The 26,058-nt window shown below is 38.4% G+C and overlaps 1 long non-coding RNA gene across 1 annotated transcript; it reads left to right on the forward strand.

The window, feature by feature from the left end:
- The first annotated feature begins 2,799 nt into the window (after window positions 1-2,799).
- On the forward strand, window positions 2,800-24,448 carry LOC128105425 (uncharacterized). The gene is made up of 3 exons (XR_008216328.1): window positions 2,800-2,878; window positions 8,041-8,085; window positions 24,194-24,448. It is a non-coding gene; the product is annotated as an uncharacterized LOC128105425 (long non-coding RNA).
- Window positions 24,449-26,058: the final 1,610 nt, after the last annotated feature.

The following is a 26,058-nucleotide window of genomic DNA, read 5'->3' on the forward strand; positions in this document are numbered from 1 at the left end:
CCACAGAACATGCTCCTGAGAAGGTGCTACAGAGTATAGGACAATAGATCTGGAGTGAATGCCTGGGCTGGGGCTCAGTGGTGGACTGTGGTTCCTTCAGGCAGGAGAGCAGAGAGTGCAGATACCTCAGGTGGTGACGAGCCTGAGTGAGATAGAAACTGCCCTGGAAACAGGTTGCTGTTTCAATCCTCAGAGTGCAAGATAGTGAGCTGTTTTCACTGTGGTGACTCATGTCCTTATTCAATGAACTTTTATGGAATATGATTTACCATGTAGGCATAGCTCCAGCACTACTAGAAATGTTGGTCCCAAAGAAGAGTAATGACTTTAAATCATCTCTATTGCTTCCATCAAAATTTAGAAGGTGGGAGAAGCCCAGTGAATAAAAATAAAGAAGACTCTAGAGATAAATGGAAACCATATAAAAATAAAAGTATCAAATGCATTCTATCTGCATTAATTGTTGGAATACTAGCACCTATCTTTGAGTAAAATAAATTCCATTAGTCATATATGTTATGCTAAAATCAATATATATATGAATGTGATATTATAAATTAACTATATTTCTCCCTTCCCTTTTGTTGTTGTTGGTTGTGATATGTTCCTGATAGGTTCGTATATTTGAGCATGTGGTCTCCAGCTGATGATGCTGGGGACACCCTGGAAGAAATAGGGTGCTAGTGTTGGTCTTTGTTGTTTCAAAGCCTTTCTTTCTGATCTCTGCCTCCTGACTATGGATAAAAATGTGACCAGCTGCCTCTTGCCTTTGTTGCCATGATGGCCTTCCCATGCTACTTCAATCCCAAATCAAACTCTTCTTTCTTGAAGTAGATTTTCTTTGGTCAGGAACTTGGTCACAACAGCAAGAGAGATGACATAGACATGAACTCAACACGACGAAGGTGGCAGCTCTTTCTTAGTCTTTGACAAGTGGATTATATATGTCATGACTAATGTAGAAAGATGTTCACTTTTGTAGTAAGCCAAGGTGAGACACAAGATGCAAATACAGCCTTTGCATATCATAAGAAGTATAGCATTTTCAGACCTTCCAAAAGGACGAATATTCTTGACTATGGGAGGCAGGACAGATGTTTCAACCCTCAAACTGAGGAACTGCTCATGTTTGGTGCTATCTACCAGACTTAGTAGACATTAGTGGACAGGATAACTTCAAGATTAACAGCTGAAATGGACATGTCCAATTCTACTTAGGAAAAAGGATTTGTATTCACCTAATTCACCTTGGCATACTATACTAATCAAATTTTGTAGCACAAATCTTAAATGGTCTTATTAATAAAAAACCCGGGACCAGGTATTGGGGTAAATCCTGAAAGATCAGAGAGACAGAACAAGCCACAGCCAACCTCACCTGGCCAGCTTCTCAGCCAGTCCTGTTTCCTCAGACTGAAAGCCTCTGAGTCCTCATCTGAATGGATCTCACCTGAACTGCTGCTAAAAGCCTAAAAGCTTAAAAGCCTCTATTTCCAGGTCCTCATGCCTTATATACCTTTCTGCTTCCTGGCATCACTTCCTTGGATTAAAGGCATGTGTCACCATGCCTGGCTGTTTCCAGTGTGGCTTTGAACTCACAGAGGTCTGGATGGATCTCTGCCTCTGGAATGCTAGAATTAAAGGCATGTACTACCACTGCCTAACCTCTATGCTTAATATAGTGGCTGTTCTTTTCTGTGACCTTCAGGTAAGTTTATTGGGGTGCATAATATATCAACCACAAAATATTTTCTTGGACAGTTACTGTAATCTTCACATCTTTGAATTTGGTATAGTCAAATCTCTATGATGAGAAAATTGTATTTAAAGGGGATCATATGGCCTAACATATTCCTTTCCACAAGGATGATGATTTAAAAGCCTACTTTCATGTTGTGCAGTGACATAAAGGCAACCTAGTTTAACACTGGACTTCTTTGGATTTTTCATGGAAAGCATAGAAGAACAGCTCACATCAGGGAGCACAGGAAACACAATGAAGAGGATACAGGAAGCAGGCAGAGTTATCAATGCCTCCTAAGGCTTTGATGATGGCAATATCTCCATTGTTTTGATGATGATGTTGCATTAGAAGAAGTTTCTTGTTCAGTCTAATTTTCCCACTGGCTATTAACAAAACTGACACCAACAGTTGGAAGCATTCCTGATGTTTTCTTGTTAAATCTTTATTTTTTTAAGCACTGTTCCTAATATGTAAGTCCTTCTTATAAAATGTCTGAGATATAAGCTGGTGTCCCATACATGTCTATTTTATAGTATCTATGATGAAATTATAGAATCCTTACAGTACTGAATTCTTTATTTCCTCAGCAGCATTCATTTGTCTGACTTTTGTCCTCCTCCCTTTAACCTATGAATACTTCTGTTACAATAGAAATTGTCTTCATATTGTCTCATGAATTATCTGTAATCATTTTTCACCATACATAGTAAACTTTAGGATGTTTCCCAGTCACTGAAATGGCTACTATTGTATTTACCCTTTTATGATGGTTAGCTTTGTTGTTAACTTGATAGGATTAAGAGATGTTATATAGAACAGTACAGCCCATCCCCGGCTGTGTCTGAGAGGACATTTCCAGGGACAATTAGATCATGAGAGCTCTGACTTAATACATTAAATAATGATGTACTCAATATCCTATGGCATTATTAGGGAGTGATGAGTAGAGATGAAATCATAAGGAGTCATAATGCACAGAGGCGTGCCCTTGGGGCTGCACATTGACCTGATCTCTTTCTGTCCCCTCTCTCCATTTTCTGCTCTCTACAATGTAAGCTGCTCTTTCATGCTTCCCTACCATGATGGGCTGAGCCTTCTGAAACCATGAGCTCAAAGAAATCCTCTTTCTTCATGGTAGGTATTTTGATCATGTAACACAAAAGCAAATAGTATGTTATTTTAAAACTTTCTGATTAACCGGATTCTTCTTAATGTGTTATAACTATACGTAGTTGTCTTTGGGCCACCTATGGATTGTTTACAGCAATGCTTTTGTACTTGTCATTTTTCTTTCTGTTCTCTGCTGTTGATAATGCACTTGAGGTTATCACAGCTGGCATCAGAACAGGGAAATAGTTGATTGTTTCCACTTTGCCTTTATCATTACTCTATGACTCAAATGATTTATATCTAATTGTATTTACAAAATATTCTACCTACTGTGTACAAGATGCTGTTTATATGACAGGATGAATGTAAATGATGCTGTCTAGAATGGATAGAATTTATGGATGGGGGAGATAGCTCAGCAGTTAAGACCCCTAGCTGCTCATGCAGGGGTCCATCGTTCCCAGTATCCACACGTTGGTTTGCAATCATCTGTAAGTCCAGTTCCAAGGGATCCTATGCCCACTTCTTCCCCTACTGTCACTGCACACATATAATATACTTCATCCATGGAAACAAAACATTTAGACACATAGAAATAAACAAACAAACAAACAAAAAATGCTGTTTAGAACAGAATACAGGTTTTGTTTTTTTTTTTTTGGTTTTTCGAGACAGGGTTTCTCTGTGTAGCTTTGCGCCTTTTCCTGGAACTCACTTGGTAGCCCAGGAGAATACAGTTTTATAACCAAAGTTACATAAGATATATTTTCTTTACAGAAGCTGAAAGGTTATTTTTGTTGTATTTTTATTCCTTTTTGCAGGTATTCAGACAATTCTGTTTGAATCCAAAATATTTTGATTTCAGAATATAATTATTCTGTACGTAAATACTTGTAATTTCATATATATATATATATATATATAACTTAGGCCCACTCTAAGCTTCAACTTTGTAAAAATGACCATTTCTATAACTTATACTAAGATAAACCATTGCCACTAAATTCTTGTCAGATGCTTTATAAAACAAGCAAAGATGAATGAAAGAAAACATGGAAATGTAAGCTCACACATTAAAATGTGTGATTTATATTAAGAAGTTACCACAAAGACTGAACTTGCTATTCAGGAATCATTCAATATTTTCATCCCAGAAGTAATTTACTCATTTTAAATATGAGAAGATATTTTAAATTAGAACCAGGCCTGAACATGTTTCATTCTTTTAAAAAAAAAAACCTCACCACTGTGCCCTGTAGCTAGAAGATGGGAAGATGGAAAGAGTAATTTCCATGATGTGTTTTCTGAAGTGCAGGTTGAATTGAGGTAACTTAATAACTGCACTTAATGTGGAGTTTTCTATACACATCCCGAATTTCCATTTTACCACTCTTAAATAAAATTGCAATGGTAGAGAGTTATTGATAATAAAAATATTAAAATGAGTTTCCTAGTTATGCTTCCTAAATATTTTACCATTGTATAGTCCATCTAATGAATACTTTATAGAAATGCTAATTTTAGATTAGACATTTCATAGCAAAAATATGTTACATTCTTGGCTAGGATTGGTCTATGTATAGGATAGAATAGACAACTAGGAAACATATACAGCTATTTCAATAGAAGATTTTAAGAGCAGATAATTATAACTCCTAAAGCAATAATAATCACAATGACTGTAGATCGGTTATAGTTTGTTTACCACCCAGAAGTCTGATGGAATCCATGATTCCTCCCTGTAAGAAGTATGTTTCGGTCTGGACCCAGGATCAAACAGCTCCCTTCTCCCTGTTCAAGGAAGAATAAGTAAGAAGCACTTCGTTAAGTGATAAGGGCTAGTACTGAAGAATGTTCTACCTAGACTAGGAAGGACACAAGGTCACAGCGTTGAAGAAAAGCCAGCATAGGTCACCATAGCAGCTATTTTTGAGAGAAGAAAGAAACCAAAGTCATCTTGAAGATAAAACTGATAAAAACCAGAATCTGAAGTGAGATATAAGCAATTATCTCTTTAAAAGGGAAGTTTTAAAGCAATACATTCTCTAGTACAAGAAAATGACACACTAACATAGATCAAGGCAGAACAAAAAATTGTGAACAAAGACTTAGTGTAAGTTGAAGAATCAAGACCAACTCAAACCAAGGCCATTCTTTAGTTAAATAAGTAGTATTTCCCAGTCTCTATGAACAGAGGCAGTTTGGTTTTTATTTTTGTTTGTTTGTTTGGTTTTGTTTTTTTTACAACTCTACTCTTTTCATATTTAGTTTTATATAACTACACAAAGATCAACTTTTTTAACAACACTTTTCATTGCATAGAGGGGTTTCAGTTATTCCCCAAACTTCATAAATCCTCAAGTCCAGTACCTGCCTTGAAGGGACAGAGCTACAGCTCAGGCATAGATCACTCATCTAGTAGATACAAGGTCTGGATTCAATCCTCACACTCTCCAAAAGTCAGTCGGTCAGTCAAAAAAACCTCTAGCCCAGTGGATGTGCAATGGGCCTACATATCTATAGCAATTTCTAACAAACCAGAATTAAATCTTAATTACCAAGATAACAGCTCTTAGTATTCAATTCTATTTATTGTTTCTTCCAGATGTATGGAGCTTTCCATTTAAATAAAAAGCCTCAATGCAAATATACAATGCAAATATATTTATTGATCAAAATAAAATTTTGATCAAATTTATTTATTCATCAAAATCTGGAAGGATAGGTGGAGTTCTGCACTCCATAAATATGTTTCATATTAATGTGGAGAAGTACAGTCAACACATTGAAATAAACTTGCCTTTGACCTTGTCTATTTGAGATCATATTGTCATTTATGGTTTCCCTCATAATTTCCCAGGATATACCATAGAAGAGCAGAAAGGGGTCTTATGTTAGCTACCAATGGAACCTACCACATATTTGGTTTGTCTCAATCTGCTCAGCTACTTACCTAGAAATTGAATAAAATGTCAAATTGGGTTATTCATTTATCTATCCTTATTTAAAATGCTTAAGACATGTTTTCAATTTTTTACTTATTTTTGTCTCATGTTTTTACTTGATCTTAATCATGTTGATCTAATATGGACACCTGTATTGTCTCACACTTCCTTATTTCTACCACATAATTTCACCAGATCTGGAAACCTGAATCTTTTATATCCAGGGATAACCACTGTATTTATTTCCTTTGAGTTCTTTCTCAAAGAAAATACCTAATAAAAATCAGTTAAAAACATAAAGTGTCTGCCATGATGTTTGACTAACAAAATTATTTTATTCATTTTTCTGCCTAGACACTTCATGTACAATGAGTAAATTTCACAAAACACAAAGAGGCATATGTTGAAAATATGTATTTATCGTATATCAATAATCTAGTTGTTTGTATGTCCTTCACAAAGACAATTTTGTATTGTAGAATTGTATGCCACTGTCTTAACTTCATGTATAATTTTCTGAAACTGTTTCTATTATATACCTATCATCTATCAATCATCTATGTATCGTCTATCTACCAATCTATAATCTACCTGTCTATCTTCTATCTGTCTATCTGTCTCTCTCTGTCTCTGTCTCTGTCTCTCTCTCTCTCTCTATCTATCTATCTATCATCTATCTATCTACCTACTATCTATCTATCTATCATCTGTCTATCTCTATCATTTTTATATCTACCTATACATCTAGTTATTAATCATCTATCATCTTTGAATCATCATCTATCATCTATCTATTTATCATCTATTTTTGATAATCATCTATCATCTATCTCTATAGCTATATCTATTTTCTATCATGTATCTCTTTTCCTCACCATGATAATGACTTCTGTGGACTGGTCTTGAACTTTCTTTTGTTCTTCTTAACATTGTATCTTAAAGGTTGTTCCTCATCAATTTATAGTGCACATAGTATTTTCTTGTGAAGATATACTTTAGTTTATTTATGGATTTCCTGTTTCTCCTCACTTATGTTGCTGGTAATATTCTGCATTACAAATAATACAACATTGAATAGTCTTTTACAGGCGTCTCATGGTTTTGGTACTCCAAACTACAAAATGGGAAATTACATTTATATTAGCTTCTAATTCATTTTCTCTTTTCCTTTCAGCTTTTGCTGATTAAAGATTTTCCACAAAAGGATTTATTGCATTATATTCTTTTCTGTAATAATAATCCTTACATTTTCTAGTTTTAGATTTACATTTAAATAGGTTTACTCTTCAACAGAGATCTCCGGCCATTGTTTGTCCCTTCACCCCTCAGTTAGTGGAAGTTGCTTCTTAATGTTTCCTTCAAAAGGTGTGAAAATGCTCGCATTCAGTATTTGGGTTCTGATGTGAAATGTCCTCTGTAGGCTCGGTGTTGGAGCATTTGGTCCTCAGATGGTGGTGCTGTCTTACTTGTTTGGGAAGTTTTAGAAGGTGAGGCTCAGCTGGAAGAAGTGGATATCAGTGGACCTTTAGAGGTTCATGTGTCAGTCCCGTTTCCTGTCCTCCATTTCTTTCCTTGTTCCTGGAGAAATGAAAAGTCTTAGGCACAAGCTCTGGCCATTATGAGAACTCCCTCCATTATGGACCCTAGCCCCTTACAATGTGACCCCCAAATAAACTTCTCCTCCCTTTAACTCCTTCTGGTCAGGTATTTGATCTCGCCGATGACTAAAGCAACTAACACTTTTAATTTCATATGTTAACTTTACATTTGAACAGTAGCATGGGTGGTGATTTAATTTTCAGATCACATTCTGTCAATCTCTTTGAAGATTTAATTGCTACACTTGATTTTACTGTTGAACGCTGTGATGGAGGAGTCCGAGGCTATTCTTACTTTTTCTTTCAGTTTAAGTGAATTGACATCTCATTCTGATAAATGAAAAATTTTTTCACTGTTTTTGGTGTCTAACAAATATGTGTGCCTTTTTTTGTGTGTTTTCAATCATTTAGTTGCTTGTTTATAGAAAAAGGGAGTAAATCTTTGAAATTGTAAGTTTAAAATCTTATTTGTTTCCAAACATGTTTTCTATATGTTTGGTTCTGTATATAACTCATCATTTTTGTTACATACTTTAGCTATACAAATCTGGCATATCTTTTACTTTTCCACATTTTTAATCTTTATTATTCTAATTAATTCTTATTTTTATTAATTGTTTACCTTTTGTGTCTTTTCACAAAGTTTTCATAGGTGCCTGCTGTCTTCAAAATGGCATCCAATCCCATGGTAAGTTTAGCTTCTCTTTTCTATTCTAAATTGTGCCTGCCTGTATTCTTTAAAAAAAACCCAATTATTTACTTTATGATATATGTGAGTGCCTGAATGTGTGTATGAGTTCCATGTGTACATGAACCTGTGGACATCAAAAGGGAATTTTGGATCCTTTGGAACTAGAGTTATAGGTGGTTTTGAGCCACCATGTGAGTGCTGGGAATTTAACCAGGTCCTCTAGATGAGCAATAAGTGCTCTTACACACTCTTCACCACTGAGATATATTAACTAGTTAAACTAATAATATCTGTGAAAACTTGAAATGTGCAGGCTGTACTCTAGGGGACAGTAATGGAGTAGAAAAGGGGAAAGAAACTTTTCTTCTCTGGTAGAGGGTACACTGGAGTTTGTTTACATGTATCTACTATGATCTTGTTTTATGACAGTGGTTACTTCATTTAATTTCTACACACTTGTTCCTGCATTTTATCTGAATAAAACTTTTTTTTTTTTTTTTTTTTGTTTTTCGAGACAGGGTTTCTCTGTGTAGCTTTGCGCCTTTCCTGGATCTTGCGCTGTAGACCAGGCTGGCCTTGAACTCACAGAGATCCGCCTGGCTCTGCCTCCCGAGTGCTGGGATTAAAGGCGTGCGCCACCACCGCCCGGCTCTGAATAAAACTTTTTAAATTTAATTTTGTATTCATTTTACATACCAACCACAGATCCCCTTCTCTTCTCTCCTCCTCTTCCCTCCCAGCCACCCCCCATGCTTGGCCCAATCCCTATCCCCTCCTCCAAAAGGGTAAGGCCTCCCATGGGAATCAGCAAAGCCTGGTACATTCAGTTAAGGCAGGACCAAGCCATATCTATCGCCTAGCACAAAATTTAAGTCCCAGTGGATCAGAGACCTCATTATAAATCCAGTTACACTGAACCTGATAGAAGAGGAAGTAGGAAGTAACCTAGAACACATTGGCACAGAAGACCACTTCCTAAATATAATGCTAGTAGCACAAACACTGAGAGCAACAATTAATAAATGAGACTTTCTGAAACTGAGAAGCTTCTCTAAGGCAAAGGACATGGTAAATAAAACAAAAGGACAGCCTACAAAATGGGAAAAGATCTCCACCAATCCCTCATCTGACAGAGGGCTGATCTCCAAAATATATAAAGAACTCAAGAAACTAGACATCAAAATACCAAAAATTCCAATTAAAAATGGGCTACAGATCTAAACAGAGAATTCTCAACAGAAGAATCTCAAATGGCCAAAAGACATTTAAGAATTGCCTAACATCCTTAGTCATCAGGGAAATGCAAATCAAAATGACTCTGAGATACCATCTTACAACTGTCACAATGGATAATATAAAAAACACTGTTAACAGCTTATGTTGGAGAGGAGGTGGAGCAAGGGGAACACTCCTCCACTGTTGGCGGAAGTGCAAACTTGTACAAACACTTTGGAAATCAGTCTTGAGACTTCTTAGAAAATTGGAAATCAATCTACCTCAAGACTCCATGATACCACTCTTAGGCATATACCCAAGGGATGCTCAATCATACCACATGGACACTTGCTCAACTATTTTCAGAGGACCATTATTCATAACAGCCAGAACCTGGAAACAACCTAGATACCCCTCAACCAAAAAATGGATAAAGAAAATGTGGTACATATACACAATGGAGTACTACTCAGCAGTAAAAATACAATGAAAGCATGAAATTTGCAGGCAAATGGATAGAACTAGAAAATATCTTCAGTGAAGTAACCCAGACTCAGAAAGACAAACATAGTATGTACTCACTCATAAGTGGATACTAGATATAAAACAAAGGATAATCAGACTGAATAAAACTTTTAAAATAAGTTAAGCTGTACTGTTCATTTGTAACATGTATTTTTCCACTTTCGATAAAAGTTTTATTTTTATTTAAATAGAATGGTAATAAAGAAAAATTCTTTTGACAATCATTTTTCTGTTCTCTTTCTGTTTTGGGTAATGCAATTGTGTAGAAACATCTATTAATATCCTTTTATTGGTCATCTTTTAAATATTTTGAAAAATATTGTGTGTGTGTGTGTGTGTGTGTGTGTGTGTGTGTGTGTGTGTGTACTGTCTGTGAAGGTGGGGGGGGGGGGGCTTTAGATCCTTGTGAGCTGCCCAGTGTGGGTGCTAGGAGCTGAACTTGGGTCCTCTTGACCATTGATTCTTCCCTCTAGACCATACTGTCAATCTTCAAATGCAGCTAATTCTTCCTTACCTAGCCATTTCCATTTCCCAGGCTATTTTATCTGGTGAAATAAATAAATACTCTAGCCTTAGGTTAGCATATTGTAATCAGTATTTTTAACATAGACCAAGGCCTCTATTTGTACAGCTTATATATTTGTTTTACATTTAAAAATCATCAGAAACAGGAAGGAGATGAATATAGTAGCTATAGAGATACAACGAGACCCACAAAGCTTAGCATATTCTCTCTCCAGTTCATTTTTTTATTGAAAATAGATTATTCTCTTATACAATACACCCCAACCACAGTTTCTCCTCTCTCCACTTCTCTCGGTGTCCCCTTTTCTCTCTCCCAGATCCACTCCACCTCGATTTCCCTTTAGAAAAGAGCAGGTCTCTAAGAGACAACAACCAAACATGACAAAACAAGATACTGTAAGACAAGGCCAAAGCCCTCATATCCAGGCTGGACAAGGCAATCTAACAGGAGGAAAAGAGTCCCAAGAGCAGGTCTGAGTCAGAGACACACCGCTCTCAGAGACACACCGCTCCACTCTCAGAAGTCTGATTAGTGCTTTTGTGGCACTCTCCAGTTCTTCAAGAATTTTTTTTCTAACTATTTGCCCTAAGATCTAAAATAATGTGTTAGTGGATTTGTTAGCATTTATCCATAGAGCTTAGTATTGTGAAGAATCTCCCACCAATCTCTCCCTTGTAGGTCACTTCAGAACTAATCTGCTTGCTTCAAATGCATGTGGTGTGTGTGTGTGTGTGTGTGTGTGTGTGTGTGTGTGTGTGTGTGTGTGAGTATGTGTGTATGAGTGCGAGTGTGTGTTGTGAGGAGGGGAAAATGGAGAGAGAGCTTGCTTAATTTTCTACTCCCTCCTTCTGAAGGCAATGCTAAATTAGCTCAGGAAAATGTCTTGCTACCAGATGTGTGCCATTTCTGCAAGGGAGAGATTGTTCATTTTATTCCAAAGTTCTGTTCCTGTTTGGGAGAATTGGGCTCTGATGATTTCTCTGAAGCCTGTGGCTATAGCACGCTCTGTGTACTCCTCCTGCACTGTGTACTCCTCCTGCTCCGTGTACTCCTCCGGCTCTGTGTACTCCTCCTGCACCGTATACTCCTCCTGCACTGTGTACTCCTCCTGCTCTGTGTACTCCTCCGGCTCTGTGTACTCCTCCTGCACCGTATACTCCTCCTGCACTGTGTACTCCTCCTGCTCTGTGCACTCCTCCTGCACTGTGTACTCCTCCTGTTCCGTGTACACCTCCTGCTCTGTGTACTCCTCCTGCACTGTGTACTCCTCCTGCTCTGTGTACTCCTCCTTCTCCGTGTACTCCTCCTGCACCGTGTACTCCTCCTGCACTGTGTACTCCTCCGGCTCTGTGTACTCCTCCTGCACCGTATACTCCTCCTGCACTGTGTACTCCTCCTGCTCTGTGCACTCCTCCTGCTCTGTGCACTCCTCCTGCACTGTGTACTCCTCCTGTTCTGTGTACTCCTCCTGCACCATATACTCCTCCTGCACTGTGTACTCCTCCTGCTCTGTGTACTCCTCCTGCTCTGTGTACTCCTCCTGCACTGTGTACTCCTCCTGCACTGTGTACTCCTCCTGCTCTGTGTACACCTCCTGCTCTGTGTACTCCTCCTGCACCGTGTACTCCTCCTGCTCTGTGCACTCCTCCTGCACTGTGTACTCCTCCTGTTCCGTGTACTCCTCCTGTTCCGTGTACACCTCCTGCTCTGTGTACTCCTCCTGCACTGTGTACTCCTCCTGCACTGTGTACTCCTCCTGCACTGTGTACTCCTCCTGCTCTGTGCACTCCTCCTGCACTGTGTACTCCTCCTGCACTGTGTACTCCTCCTGCACTGTGTACTCCTCCTGTTCCGTGTACTCCTCCTGTTCCGTGTACACCTCCTGCTCTGTGTACTCTTCCTGCACCGTATACTCCTCCTGCACTGTGTACTCCTCCTGCACCGTGTACTCCTCCTGCTCTGTGTACTCCTCCTGTTCCGTGTACTCCTCCAGCACTGTGTACTCTTCCTGCTCTGTGTACTCCTCCTGCACCGTTTACTCTTCCTGCTCTGTGTACTCCTCCTACACTGTGTACTCTTCCTACACTGTGTACTCCTCCTACACTGTGTACTCTTCCTACACTGTGTACTCCTCCTGCACTGTGTACTCCTCTTGCACTGTGTACTCCTCCTGCTCCGTTTACTCTTCCTGCTCTGTGCACTCCTCCTACACTGTGTACTCCTCCTGTTCCGTGTACTCCTCCTGTTTGGTGTACTCCTCCTGCACTGTGTACTCCTCTTGCACTGTGTACTCCTCCTTCTCCATGTGCTCCTGCACAGTATACTCCTCCTGCACTGTGTACTCCTGTTCCATGTACTCCTCCTGCACTGTGTACTCCTTCTGCACCATGTACTCCTCCTGCACTGTGTACTCCTCCTGCACTGTGTACTCCTCCTCCGTGTACTCCTCCTGCACCGTTTACTCCTCCTGTACTGTGTACTCCTCCTGCACTGTGTACTCCTCCTGCACTGTGTACTCCTCCTGTTCTGTGTACTCCTTCTTCGTGTATTCTTCCTGCACCGTGTACTCCTCATGCTCTGTGTACTACTCCTGTACTGAGTTTTTACATTCACTATTCTCTTTTGCCAACTTTATTCAGATACTACCTGATTTACATTTACCAATGACTTGACTCATGTGTCCTCTAGTCCCACAAAAGTAGATACTGGACATCTATTCCTTGTTCTATTTATATTTATATTATTTTTCAAAAAAGAAGAAAACACACACTATTTCTTATGCTCAAAAACAAAATACCTACTTTTCATAAACATGAGTAGGCCTTTATCTTGGAATATGCTGCCAGGAAACTTTTAGAAACATAGTGAAATGAAATAGTAAAGATGATAGAAATACAACATGTCATCACTGTGAATGAACAGCAGATTCTCATGAGACAGCCTCATAAATATCTAAGTAGCACACAGTGTCACTGTGATTGCACTCCATGGAAAATCCACTGGAATCCTCTCTGCTTGACTAATTAAACTCCACATAATGACAGAAGCAATCATAAGGATAACTTAAGAACTATGCGAAGAACTTAAATTTTCCAAATACTGTGGCTAAAGATATTTTTCAGTCATTTAACAAATCACCAGTATCTGCTCCATGAAAGGCTCTACCTAATGCTAGGAGGAAGCTCATTTCTGGTTGGATCATTTACATTCTACCTACCAGAGACAGAAGGCATGGCTTCACCTAGAGATTAGAAAATGAATCAGAGTGGGAGGTTTCATCTATAGAAACCCTGGCTTTCTGAAGTAATGAGGACCATGCAGATTAATGAGATTGTGAAACTATTACAACTATTAATTTTTCTTTTTAGGCTCTTGACATGTAGAGTGAAAAATTAAGTGAGTTAGACAAGTCTATTTGAAAGTGTAAATGAATAAAGGATGAGATTAGGTTCATATTGGAGTGTGTTTTAGTTGTTCCTCACACATATTAACCTACATAGTGAAGCTAAAATTCTTTAAATTTCAGATTGTGCATCCCCCTTGAAATCTTCTGGGCTTAGTTTAATTTCCCACATTTCGCAGTTACAACATGTTTCCAATATAATTAAAAAATAAGTTTATTCTGTGTTCTCTCTCCCCTTCTCATTTTCATCCAGGACATGAACTCTTCTGAAAATTTGCATAGTAACATTTACTCTCTTTTCTGCTCTATGAAGAAATATAATTAAAAAGGTGAAAGACACTGAGTTGATGGCTCAGAATGCACTAATTCATAATGGTGTATTAGCATTCTGATTAAAAGAAAATATCTAATGAAACCAGAGGAAAATCTCACGCTCACCCTTCTCATTATATGTATGGTGAGTTCTGAGACTCAGGCAATGTTGCTGCAGAAAGACTATCATAAGTGAATGTTGCTTAGGAAGCTATTCAACGGGAGTTTTAAACAGCTGTTCCCCGGCTTCATTAAGACTCATTATGAGTTGTCATGTAATAGAGAACTTATATTTTTTGATGATCTCTGCATACCAGTGAAGATAAAAGTATGTCTTAAGGCAGAACTAAAAAGAACAGAAGTTGGTACATATTAAAAATAGATTACTAAAATGCCCTAGTTAGTTGGCACAGACCTTAAAAGCCCAGTACAATCATTCAGATTTAAAGGGAAAGATAAAAAGTGACTAAACTCACTGAGCTTTTAATACATCAATGGTTATATTTTAGAGGAAGAAAGCCCTCCACTCTTCTATATGAAAGGTACCTGAGGGCCCAAAGATTGATCTGTTCATCTTCTGATGGGATTCACAGAGTTGGTATGGCCCTGGCCCTGAGGGGCATCCTGGTGGCTTTTCTAATTGTTCCTTGTCTTCAAGGGCAGGTGGAGTTACAGCCACCCTCCATGTATCATGCCCCAGACACCTTCCTCCTACTGCACAGAACAAAAGGCTATCTCAGCTCTTGGTCAAAGCTGAAGGTCATTGACATAGCTAGTTCTGTATCAACAGGGATCTTCAGAATTAATACTTACAGTAGAAAGGACTGTGGGAGTGTGTGTGGAGGAACAGAGGTCCATAGAACCAAGTTTTGGAGCTCCTTTTGCACAGTAAATGCATTGTTTAAAAAAATGTTAACTTAGATTATTATCACTAAATTTAGCAAGAACTTTAAATGGATGCCTTTTTTAATTCTTTGTGAAGGATAAGAAAACATCTGAGGGAGGAAGAGATGGCTTAGCAGTTAAGAGTCCTTACTGCTTTATCAGAGGGTTAGAGTTCAGTTCTATCTAATACTCAAGTTTTGCAGTTCAAAACTGCCTGTAACTCCAGATCCTAGGGATCTGACACTTTCTTCTGACCTTCATAGTCACCCAGAAATGTGTATACACACACACACACACACACACACACACACACACACAGATAAAATCTAAAAAGGAAAACATTACCAAGTACATATACAATATTACTCTTGCTATTACTTTTCAGTTGTGTGATGGATTGGGATTAATGGTGGTGACATTAGCACTGCCAATAGCTGCCTCTCTCCTATCAAGTATAACCACGACATGCTCACCAGAAGCAACCTTGTGACTATCTTTGCATCTTTGTCTCCATTGCAGGTTCATTTATGTCCTCATTCTTAAGCACATTCACTCTCACCTAGAACTCTGTATCTCTTGAAAAAATTGAGAAAATGTGAGGTGACTATCCTCTTTCTACTGTATCCTTGTGAAAAGAACCAACATGCCAGGGACATTGCATATGTGCCAGTTGAAGGAAAGAGCAGATTACCATAAAATTCATGACATCTCATAGAAAGCACCCTCCATGATGGGCTCCCAGGTGTGAATGTGGTAAAGGAAGAGTGCCTCAGGAGGCAACATATGAAATTCTATGAAGTAGCATAACTGCAGAAGGCTAAGGTCAACAGTCATGATCTAACAAAATATAGGCAGAGTAAAAAAAAGCAAATATCCTCAAATGTGTACCAAATTGTAAGAAATGAATAATATCTCCTTTACATTAGATTAGTATGAAAGGAGAAGAGGTGATATTAGGTGATAAGATCTATTTTCATAAAAACAGCAAGGTGACTAAAACAAGATCCAGTCAGGGAAAAAATAGTATTTGGTCTTGCATTAGCCAGGTTTCTTCACAGAAACACAATCACTGGGATCTGTTTATATAGATCCAGGTGCAGATTAAAATGTATAGACTTAAAGCTAGATGTAGTGATGCACACCTGCAATACCAGTGCTGGGGAGACAGGGGCAGAAGGTCCCTGGGGGTTGCTGGTCAGATAGTCATGCTGAGTCAGTGAACTCCAAGTTCAGAGAGTGACCATCTTTCAAAAATAAGATGGGCAGCAAGAAAGGAAGACACTTGACACTGATCTCTGGCCTCTACATGCACATATACATGTGCATATGTACAAACATATACACATGCAAATGTCACACATACACAAACACCAATCCCCTTCAAATGTATAGGTTAACAGAAATGATTTAGTACAAGGCTGGATCCATAGGACTAGGCAGCAAAGTCCTTTGCAAGCTGGAAACCACTGATTTAGCTGTAACCCAAGACTGTACACCAGTGATACCAATGGTGTAAGTCCCAAGGACCAGGAATACTAAGTTGAAACCCTAACACAAAACAAAATGGATGTCCCAGTTCATGTTTTGCTACCTTTTGGGGCTGTTTTGGCCCTTGGTGGATTGGATGATGCCTATCTCCACAGGTGACAGCAATTGTCTCCCCACTAACTAATTCAGATATCAATCTCTTCTTGAGACACTTTCAAGAACACACCCAAAGTTATGTTTACTAGCAATCAGGGCATCTATCATTCCAATCAAGATGACACATAATTTTAGTGAGTGCATCCCAATTTGTAGTCATTTTGAGTCCAAAAACTTTTATTCTAACTTAACTATTGAGTTTTACCAGTCAGATGATGATTATTTGTCTTTCATATTTGATCATCTTTAGACAAATATCTTGATATTACTAGTAATAATTGTCAATAATTTGGTGACATAAAGATAATTAACTAGTATTGGCTGTTTATTTAATGTTCCAAGGTACTATTCAGGTAGGATATTAATTTCCTATTTTAGCTTCTCTTATAAATGCTTACAGATGATTGAAGTAGCCAATGGTGGCATCATTATTTAGGTTTTATCTAATCCTTTGCAGGAAATCCAATGTTCTCTTTTACAACAGGTTTCTAGCTCTGTCTACCCTCTCATCACCAAAGAACTTTAGACAGTTTCAAAGGAAGCTTTTATAGCTGTTATTTTACAATCCTGAGAGGCATATGGGGCCAGAGTTACAATCCACATTTAATAGATGAGGATACAGGTCAAAGAGGCTACAGGAATTGGACAGTCAAAGCAACCAGTTAGTAGATGACCTAGGGCTTCAATAGAGGTGTTCTGAAATCTAATCTAGCAATCTTGTCTGCTCCATGAGAACACATTGCCACACACTTGTCGATAGAGCAAGTACTAGGAAGAAATTGAACGGATTTTGGTTAATCTGTTTCCAGGAAAGATTTGTGGGTTAAGATGAGGGAATTATGATCCCTGAAAATGAAGCAGATATATCTCATAAATTTCTGCAGTCTTTTGTTTTTGTAATTACTTTGAAATAATTTTCATTTTAAAAAAGAGTGTTAAATATACAGTCCTTCTAAGAGTAAGGGAAAGTCTGTGACTAGCTCAGCATGTGAAAAGATGACAGGCAATTTAATTTTGCTGTGCAGACTCTAGTTCTATCTTGTAATGGATAGTACCACCTTAGTTCTATGCTGAATTTCTCTGTGTTTCTAAGGATTTAACAAAGTGTGAATGACCTGTTCTCCCCACGAAAGATGACAAGCATGCTGTGATGACAATACCATGCAATCAATTTTCAGAAAGGATTCTCTCTATTCCCCATGCAGCTACTAAAATAAGAATGGATTAAAACAGAAAGGGCTCGGCTAAGGTAAAATGGGATTGAGATGTTAGAGGTCATGGTCTTCCATTAAATACTTTTGTAATCATCATCCCTAAAATTTTATACGGAAATTTTGCTGCTTTAAATGAAATGAAATGATTTGTCTTTCTTTTGTATCATGACCATGGTTTCCCTGATGAAAGAGCAATTATTTTTCCTTCTGATTCTATTCAACTTTATTTCTCCGCATGACAAGTCTATCTTTTATTTCCAATGTAATTCAAACTTCCATTTGGATAATCCTTGAGGTCAAAAAGAAAAGGTATGAGATGCATATTATTTGGATGTAGTCTATTATAAGCCATTCACTGGAGTAGGTATCTTTTCCTCTCTGTTTCGCTTCACTCAGTATCAAAGTTACCATTTGTTACTTGTGTTTTCACTATAGTGTATTCTAAGTGTTACTTAGTATGTTAATTTTAAATTTGAGTACCACAGTGGATGAATTTAGTCTTAAAAATCACAGGTCAGATCAGAGTTTCTCCAGGGTGCATTCCATAGAACACTGCTTTTATACTCTAAAGAGACTGGGCAGGAGGAATAATATTGTGGAAAGGCTATAATGATTTTCTTTATAAATCACAATGCACCTGGGCATACTAATGGTCCCAGGAACTCTAAGGGTATGTATTTTTCCTTCTTTTTTTATTATTTCCTTTATTTTTGAGATTATAATTATATCATTGCCCCCTTCCTTTTCTACCTTCCAAACACCCAATGACCCATCCATGCTCTTTCAAACTCATGGCTTCTTTTTTCATTAATTATTGCCACACTCATATATGTAAATATATATACATACATATTCCTAAATATAACCTATTCTGTCTATGTAATGTTACTCACATGTATATTATAAGGTTGACCATTTGGTTTTAGATGACTAATTTGTGTGATCTTCCCTGGGGAAGACTATTTCTCTCACTCTCAGCATTCCTTAGTTTTCTGTATTTCTTTGTGTAGGGTTGAGGCCTTGTGGTCTTTACCCCATCCACCTTGTCATGTCTATTGTTGTCCTTGTTTAGTTTATGCTGGTGGGACTTAATAGATGATACTTCTGACAGTCCTAGGAGACATAATCTCTCAGCAAACTCCATGATCTCCCAGCTCTTATAATTTTTCTGCCTCCTCTTCTTCAATGTTTCCCGAGCTTTAGGCGCAGTTATGGTTTTGTAGATGTATTCATTGGGACTGGGCTGCCCAACCCTGCATTTTGATTGATTATGGTTTTCTCTAATAGTCTCAGTTTATTGCAAGAAGATATTTCCTTGATGGTGGGTAACTCTATGTGTAAATATTCAAATACAGTTTAATTGAAATTTTCTCACCTGGCTTGAAAGTGCTCTCTCTGAGAGTCAAAGACCATCTAACAAAACCCTGAAAGCAGGCATGAGATGCCCTCTTTTGAGTTGTTGATTAGTGTTGTCACAGACATTGTTAAAACATTGAGGCTATTACTATTGCCCTCGATTGTCCCCTAGAGGTGTAAGGTAGTCCCCATTGCTGAAGACACCATGCACTTCAGATGCAGAGGCTCCTCAGCTGCAATTAAGATGAATGCCTCCTCTCTGAGGACTACTTTCCATGGCACCAGAAGGTACCATGCAAGTTTCTAAAGGAGGGAAGCAACCCACAGCCCTACCCAGCTATGATGCCTATGAACTGAAACAATGACCAACATGACATGATAACTCTAAGTGTACAGTAGTGGCACACAAACCTTGACAGTAACCAACAGCTCTCTAATTTGACTTAAGACCCACTCAACAAGAGGGAAACCATGTCTCCTACTAGAAACTTAGCTGATTATCCAAGACTAATGAAGTCATGGATCTTGCAGGAGAACCTGCAAGCACCATTTCACTAAACCAACATAATCCCTAACCACATTCTAAATATTTGTCATTATAACCACAAATAGGGTAGGTACTTTTGTTCAGTTTTTGTCTAACTTATCATTTCCAGATTCATTTTATTGAATCACAAATATTTCATGATGTTTTCAATATAGGCCATGTATTCTTTTTTAATTATAGAAATATTATTAAGAGAAACACATAGATTGTGTAAAAATTCTTTCCACTATGGAACTTATGCTTCAGAGGGAGATACAAACAATAAACTAATCAGTTAAATAATGTCCTGCCAGCTGCTGCAAAATGTGGTTGAATTAAATATATGGAATTAAAAGAATGGGTAGGGGGAATGGAAATGGAGAATGTTTTTTTGACTTGGAAGCTATGCTGTGCTCATTTTTGAACTCCTCATAGATCTAGCATTCCACAGAAAATACAATGGGCTCGAGAGAGTTCCATGCTCTACCAACCTTGGGCTGCTTTACATCCTTGAATTATGCTTCATATTTCTTTATAGAATATTTATTTTGCTAATACCCCCAATTCAATTGTATTTTTTCTAATTTACTATCAATATCTGCAATGTGTGAACTATTAGTTATATAACACTTTAAAATTTTAAAAATAGCTTTATCCTCTGAAAGATTGAGACAGCTAACCAAACTTAGAATAATAACCACTAGATGTCGGTGTTACCACTGGATCTCAGAGATGATCTTAGACCTTACCAAACTTGCTTGACCTAGATATTTCACAGCATAAATAGATACTAAAAATCTTCCTAATCTATTAAGATACATATGGATAAATTTTATAAGTATTTCCTAGATGATAAAGATAAACATCTATCTTTCTGTCTGTCTGTCTATCATCTATAATCTATAACATTTGGTAAAAGATTCCATGGAAGGTAGGAATATAGGCTTATTTACCTATTCATCAAGTTAAAATTTATCTAGTGCTGGGAATGTAGCTTAAGTGGTAGAGTATTTTGTTTTGCTAAACGAAGCCCTGGGTTCAACCCCCATAACTTCATAATCTAGACATGGTGATACACATTTGTTATATCAGCACTCAGGAAGTGAGTGAGAACAATGACAAACAAACCCACAACCTCACAAACAAACAAACAACATAAATAAACAAGTTTATCTCAACCTGTATTTTATAGCATTTACTTAATACTGTTTAAAAACTCCAGAAATATCTGTTGAGCACTATGTAAATTTGATGGGGAAGACAGCAAAGACAGTAAGTCATACACAACGTGCTGTGATGATGATATTTTGAAAGGTAAACTGTGAAAAGAGTAGTGAGGACTTGACATAGACTAGACTTTCAGGGAACTGAAAGTAAAACCGGAAGGACAGTAATAAATCAGTTTTGTGAAAACTGGGGAATGAGTATTTCAGACAAAATGGGCAATAAGGGTAGAAGAGTTTGCCAGAGGCCTATGTAAAAATAGAGTTTGACAGAGGCTCACATAAAAGCAGAAAACTGTCTGCATCTGCTAAATACATAATATTCCTCATTAGGACTCCATCCCTTACCTCCTGGCTCCTTCTCTATTTCTAGGCCTTCTTCAGTTTATTGTTTTGAATATCCTTTGTCTCCATGATGCTAGAACCTCAATGAGTTCGGACCCTTCAATTGTTCTTTTCCTTCGAGGTAAGGAAGGACTCTCTCCACTCATCTCATTGCTTAGTTCCGAGTCACTCCTCTGACCTTCCAAAGAGACCTAATTGAATGGAGGGTGAATTCTTACTTCCTGATAAGGACCAGTGCCATCTAAGTCCCTGTGCTCCTGTTTCATGGCTAATGGAACTTTGTTTTATTTCCTGTCATTATCCCATAACAGACTGTAGGCTTGGTAAAAACAGGAATCATGCCTGTATTGTGTTAGCTCTGTCTTCAGTGTAATCACTATTCTGTTTTATCAGAGGCTTCCAATAAGAACTGGATGAATGAGTGCATTAATGGATAAAATGAATTTATCCTGAGTGTTCACCCATGTTGGAAAACCAGTTCATGCAAGAAAGTTTGGTTAAATCAACTGGTGAAATTCTGGATTTATGTTTAGAGGAAAACAATCATTATCTGTAGTATTTCACATTAAAAATCAATATAAAATAAGTTCCCTTAACTCTTCTTCTTTCAACTCTAGTCTCATCTCTGATGTTCTTCCTGATAGACAATCTTGATAGAGTTGGTGCTGGTTTTTCCACTTCTATCTGCTCCACTGGACTCAATGGACTAGGGACAAATGACTCTTTGGGTATCCAATACAATCTATGTATTGCAGCCTTATTGTTCTCTTTATCTAACAACATTGGTATTGTTCATCATTTATTCTTTGTGGAGGCATGTTCTTTGACTTCTCAGCTCTCCTCACACCACCCTACTTTTTATTCTTCTGCTGTATTAATTTCAACTTTCTAAATGTAAATGGTTGGAGAGACACTAGGCTCAGGCTCAGTCTTAACCTCATCCTTCTCTGTATTTTTTATCCAATTGTAAGGCTTTAAAAGCACCTATCCCTTAGAACAGTGGTTTTCAACCTTACTAATGCTATGACCATTTAATATTAGCTCCTCATGCTGTGGTGACCCCCCATCCGTAAAATTATTTCATTGCTACTTCATGGCCATAATTTTGCTAATGTTATGAAGCATAATGTAAATATCTGATATGTGACTTTAAAGGGGTCGTGACCCATATGCTGAGCACCACTGCTTTAGGATGTTCCAGTTTTATACTTATAGCCCTATCACTGTCCTGAAGTCCAGATTTTTCTGTTCAATTTTCAACTGGACATCTGCACTTACATGCTAATTAGACATCTCAAAACTAACACATCAAAAACTGAACTTTTGAATTTCCTCACAAAATCTGCTCCTCCAGAAGTCTTTCTCTTCTCAGTAAATGCAGTTCATTCTGCCAATTGTTCAGTCCAAACATCTCAGTCTTTCTTTATTCCTCCCTTGCTTTCACATCCTGCTTGGCATCTATTTCTGGTCCTAAGCACTGTGATTGTGAAGTAAGTTTAGAACTCAGGAATCCCTTACCACCTGAACCCTGGCACAGTAAGCTAACTGGTCCTCCTGACTCCATAACAACTACAGGAGTCGTCACTTAGTAACATATGTTGGGATGTGTTATTCTGGTATTCTGTCTCTCTCCATCCCCACTGTGGCTCTGGCTCCATGTGACCTTCCTCAGCTTTCCTTTCCCAGCTACAGTAAGGTGCTTCCTGTCTTAGGAAACTGTACCAAGCCAGTCTGGTTTTCTTTTAACACTCCAAGCAGGATCTCACTTCCAGTACTTTCCATAGTTCACTTCCCCGTCCCCAGCGACATTTTTTCAGCAGATACAAACATGGCTTACTCCTTCCTATAACTCTGTGTTGGAAATTTACATTTTCTGAGAGTCCTTTCACACTTCTTCAAAACCAGTCTTCTATCACTGTTTCTCCTTACTTCTTCCTCTCCTTTAGGTAATAGATGGACAAGTGAATTCAGTAGCAATCCTAAGGATGACTAGAACTCTAAATAATCTGGCCCTAATGGTTTTCTACTGCTTGTCTCAAATAAAGCAGGAAACTTAAATTTCTAAGCACGTGCACTGCTTTTCAGGCAGCTTGCTCCCTTCTGATGAACTGGTTGTACAAAAGGATTCATGCTTTCTGGTTTTGCTAAAGATCAAAACCTTTCTGTGTTTTCTCATGCTCTTCTCCAATGGTTTCCCATAATTATTCAGACTTAGTTAAGCCCAGCCAATGAGCTCATTCTTATTCTTTCAGCTCAGAACTTCCTCTAAGCTTTGTGTATGGAAATAGGAGTGTTGGTAACATAGTTTGGTTTTTATAGAAAAGAATTGTAAAAGAATTTACCTTGCTCCTTAACATTATAGCATTTTCAAAACAATACGACATAGCAAAGACTATTTATAAAGAGTTCCATTGTCATTTCCCACCTACCCCTTTGCACCACGTACCAGCTGGTGCACGTTAGGTGAATGGCTTGGTAATGGCTCAGTTCCCAGGGAGAAGGAAATGAATGAAAAGCTAAGCAACTTTTTTCATTTTGTTTTTAAGTGCAATTAAGTTCCATTTAGGAAGATATTCTGTTCTGTTTAAGACTGTTTTCCTGGGCCTGTGATTGTATCTCATGTTTTGTGTGCATGTAAAAAATAAATGTGTTGAATTAAAGAGGTGCATAATATCACTTTCTGGAAGAGGGCTTGGACACTATACTAAGACCTTCATTTTAACCTTCATCAGGGTAAGCATGCCACAGCCTCCATGATTCCCTCAGTAAAATGGGGGCAATGCTACCTCAGAGGACAGCTCAGTGGATCAGGTGAAATAATGTGAGCTGTGTGCATAACAGGTCCTGGGTAAGAGTTGGTTGTTTTCCAGCTCCATGGTAACCTTCCTCTGTTTCTACTGTTGGTCATTACATTAATTTGGTTCATTCTAGGTAAGGAACCTTCAGAAAATTCTATCACTTTGTCACTACATTTCTTCTTTTGCCCCTGAGATCACAATTTCGGAACGTTGCTTTGAGGAAAACCATGCAACAACAGACAACAGCAACAAGAACCAAAACAGAACCTGGTCTAACAAACATTCTGTAGCTCATGCATCATTATTATTCAGTAAAGTTGCTGAATTTACAATATCTGTGATGGGATGTGATGACTGCACTGCCCAAAATGTACTTCAGGTTCCTTGGAAAAGCTAACTTTATTGACATATTCCCTACTTTTTTATCATGTCACTCTTTCTCTCCTTAAATCCATGTCTAGGGAAGACCTGCTCTAAATAAAAGTAAAAAAAGAATCTTCAAAAATGATTATGTAGCAATATTAAAAAGTATCATTTTAAATAAAGAAAATGCAACTGGATGGGAATAATTATTTTCTTGTATTATTTCTTTTATTACTTTCAGATTGTGTTGGTCTCAGCTCCAGTGGTCTCTTAGCAGGGGTACTCTTTCCTGAGGGGGAGGGAGGTAGCTGTCTTTGATACATCTAGATATTTAGTAGCAGTCTTCACTTCTTACCTGTTAGATGCCAGTAGCAGTCTTCCAGAACTGTCTTCAGATATTGTTAGTTATGGTATGTTGACAGGCGAATAAGTAGTTACCAACTAACACAGATGGTTACTGGAAGCACAGGCTAGGGTGCAGGGATGTTCTCTACTAATTGGTCATCCTCCTATGGGAAGAACAAGTGAGCTTTGGCTAGACCCTTAGAAACCTTCTAAGGTGCTGCCAATTTCTCTCACTTCTTTTGCTGAGTGACAGACAACTCGCCAGAGACTAGTGCAGGATGACCTAGGCTCCAGCTTCTCTTAACAGGAAGAATTCTGAGTTGACACTCCAGGATAATTATGAGCAGTGCTCCTTTTCTTCAGGTCTGTGCACAATCAACTTAAACTATGTAATGAACACTATTCTAGACCCTAGAATCCAGTGATCAAAGTGATAAATACACAATACATGTGTGAGGTCTACCCTTCACCCTCTGAAACACAGGTTGCGATTTCCTTTATCATCATCGCTGGATACAAGTGTGATGAGGCAAAGAAAGTTGCCACAGAGTGATGGAATGGGTTAGATGGATGAGAAGGCCTCTTTGAGGCCATTTGAGACTGAAATCCATACACCACCCCCCCCACCCCCCCCACCCCCCGCCACACACACATTCAGGCTCAGTCAGTATTTTTAATACTTGGTCCCTAGCTCATGATGCTGTTTGGACTGTACAGCCTTTGTGACGTGGTACCCACAGTGGTCCACCACTAGGGGAAGGGCTTGACTGTTACAGCTGCCTCTGATACTGGTCTGCAGTCTCTGCTTCCTAACCATCACAATGTAGAAAAGGAGCTCCCGTTCCATGGGGGCTCCTCGGTCATTGGTTCACAGGGAGGACGGGGAAATCCATGGCTGATACGTGAAATTAAGTTAATTATAAAATAAAAATATTTTAAAAAATGAAAGAAAGAAAAGGGGCTCCCTCGGGCCACCATCACCAGATGGAGAGCTGCTCTTATTGTGCCTCCTCTGACTGCCAGCCTTAGAGACTGCCAGTCAAAAGACAGCTTCCCTCCCTTGAATTGGGGGTCTCCATTAGGTCCCTCCTCTCAGAGCTCAGAAAACCTAGTGGAAGAGGGTGAGAAAAGAGTGCCGGACTCAGAGGGGTGGAGGACGCCAGGAGAAGGGCCACCGAATCAGCTAAGCAGGGCTCACAAGGGCTCACAGAGATGGAAATAGCAAGCATGGTGCCTGCAGGGGTTGGCATCAGGTCCTCCGCATATGGGTTATCCTTGTTAGCTTGGTGT

The sequence above is a fragment of the Peromyscus californicus genome, unplaced genomic scaffold (assembly GCF_007827085.1).
Source record: "Peromyscus californicus insignis strain IS unplaced genomic scaffold, ASM782708v3 Scaffold_9__1_contigs__length_137607984, whole genome shotgun sequence".
Lineage (NCBI taxonomy): Eukaryota > Metazoa > Chordata > Mammalia > Rodentia > Cricetidae > Peromyscus > Peromyscus californicus.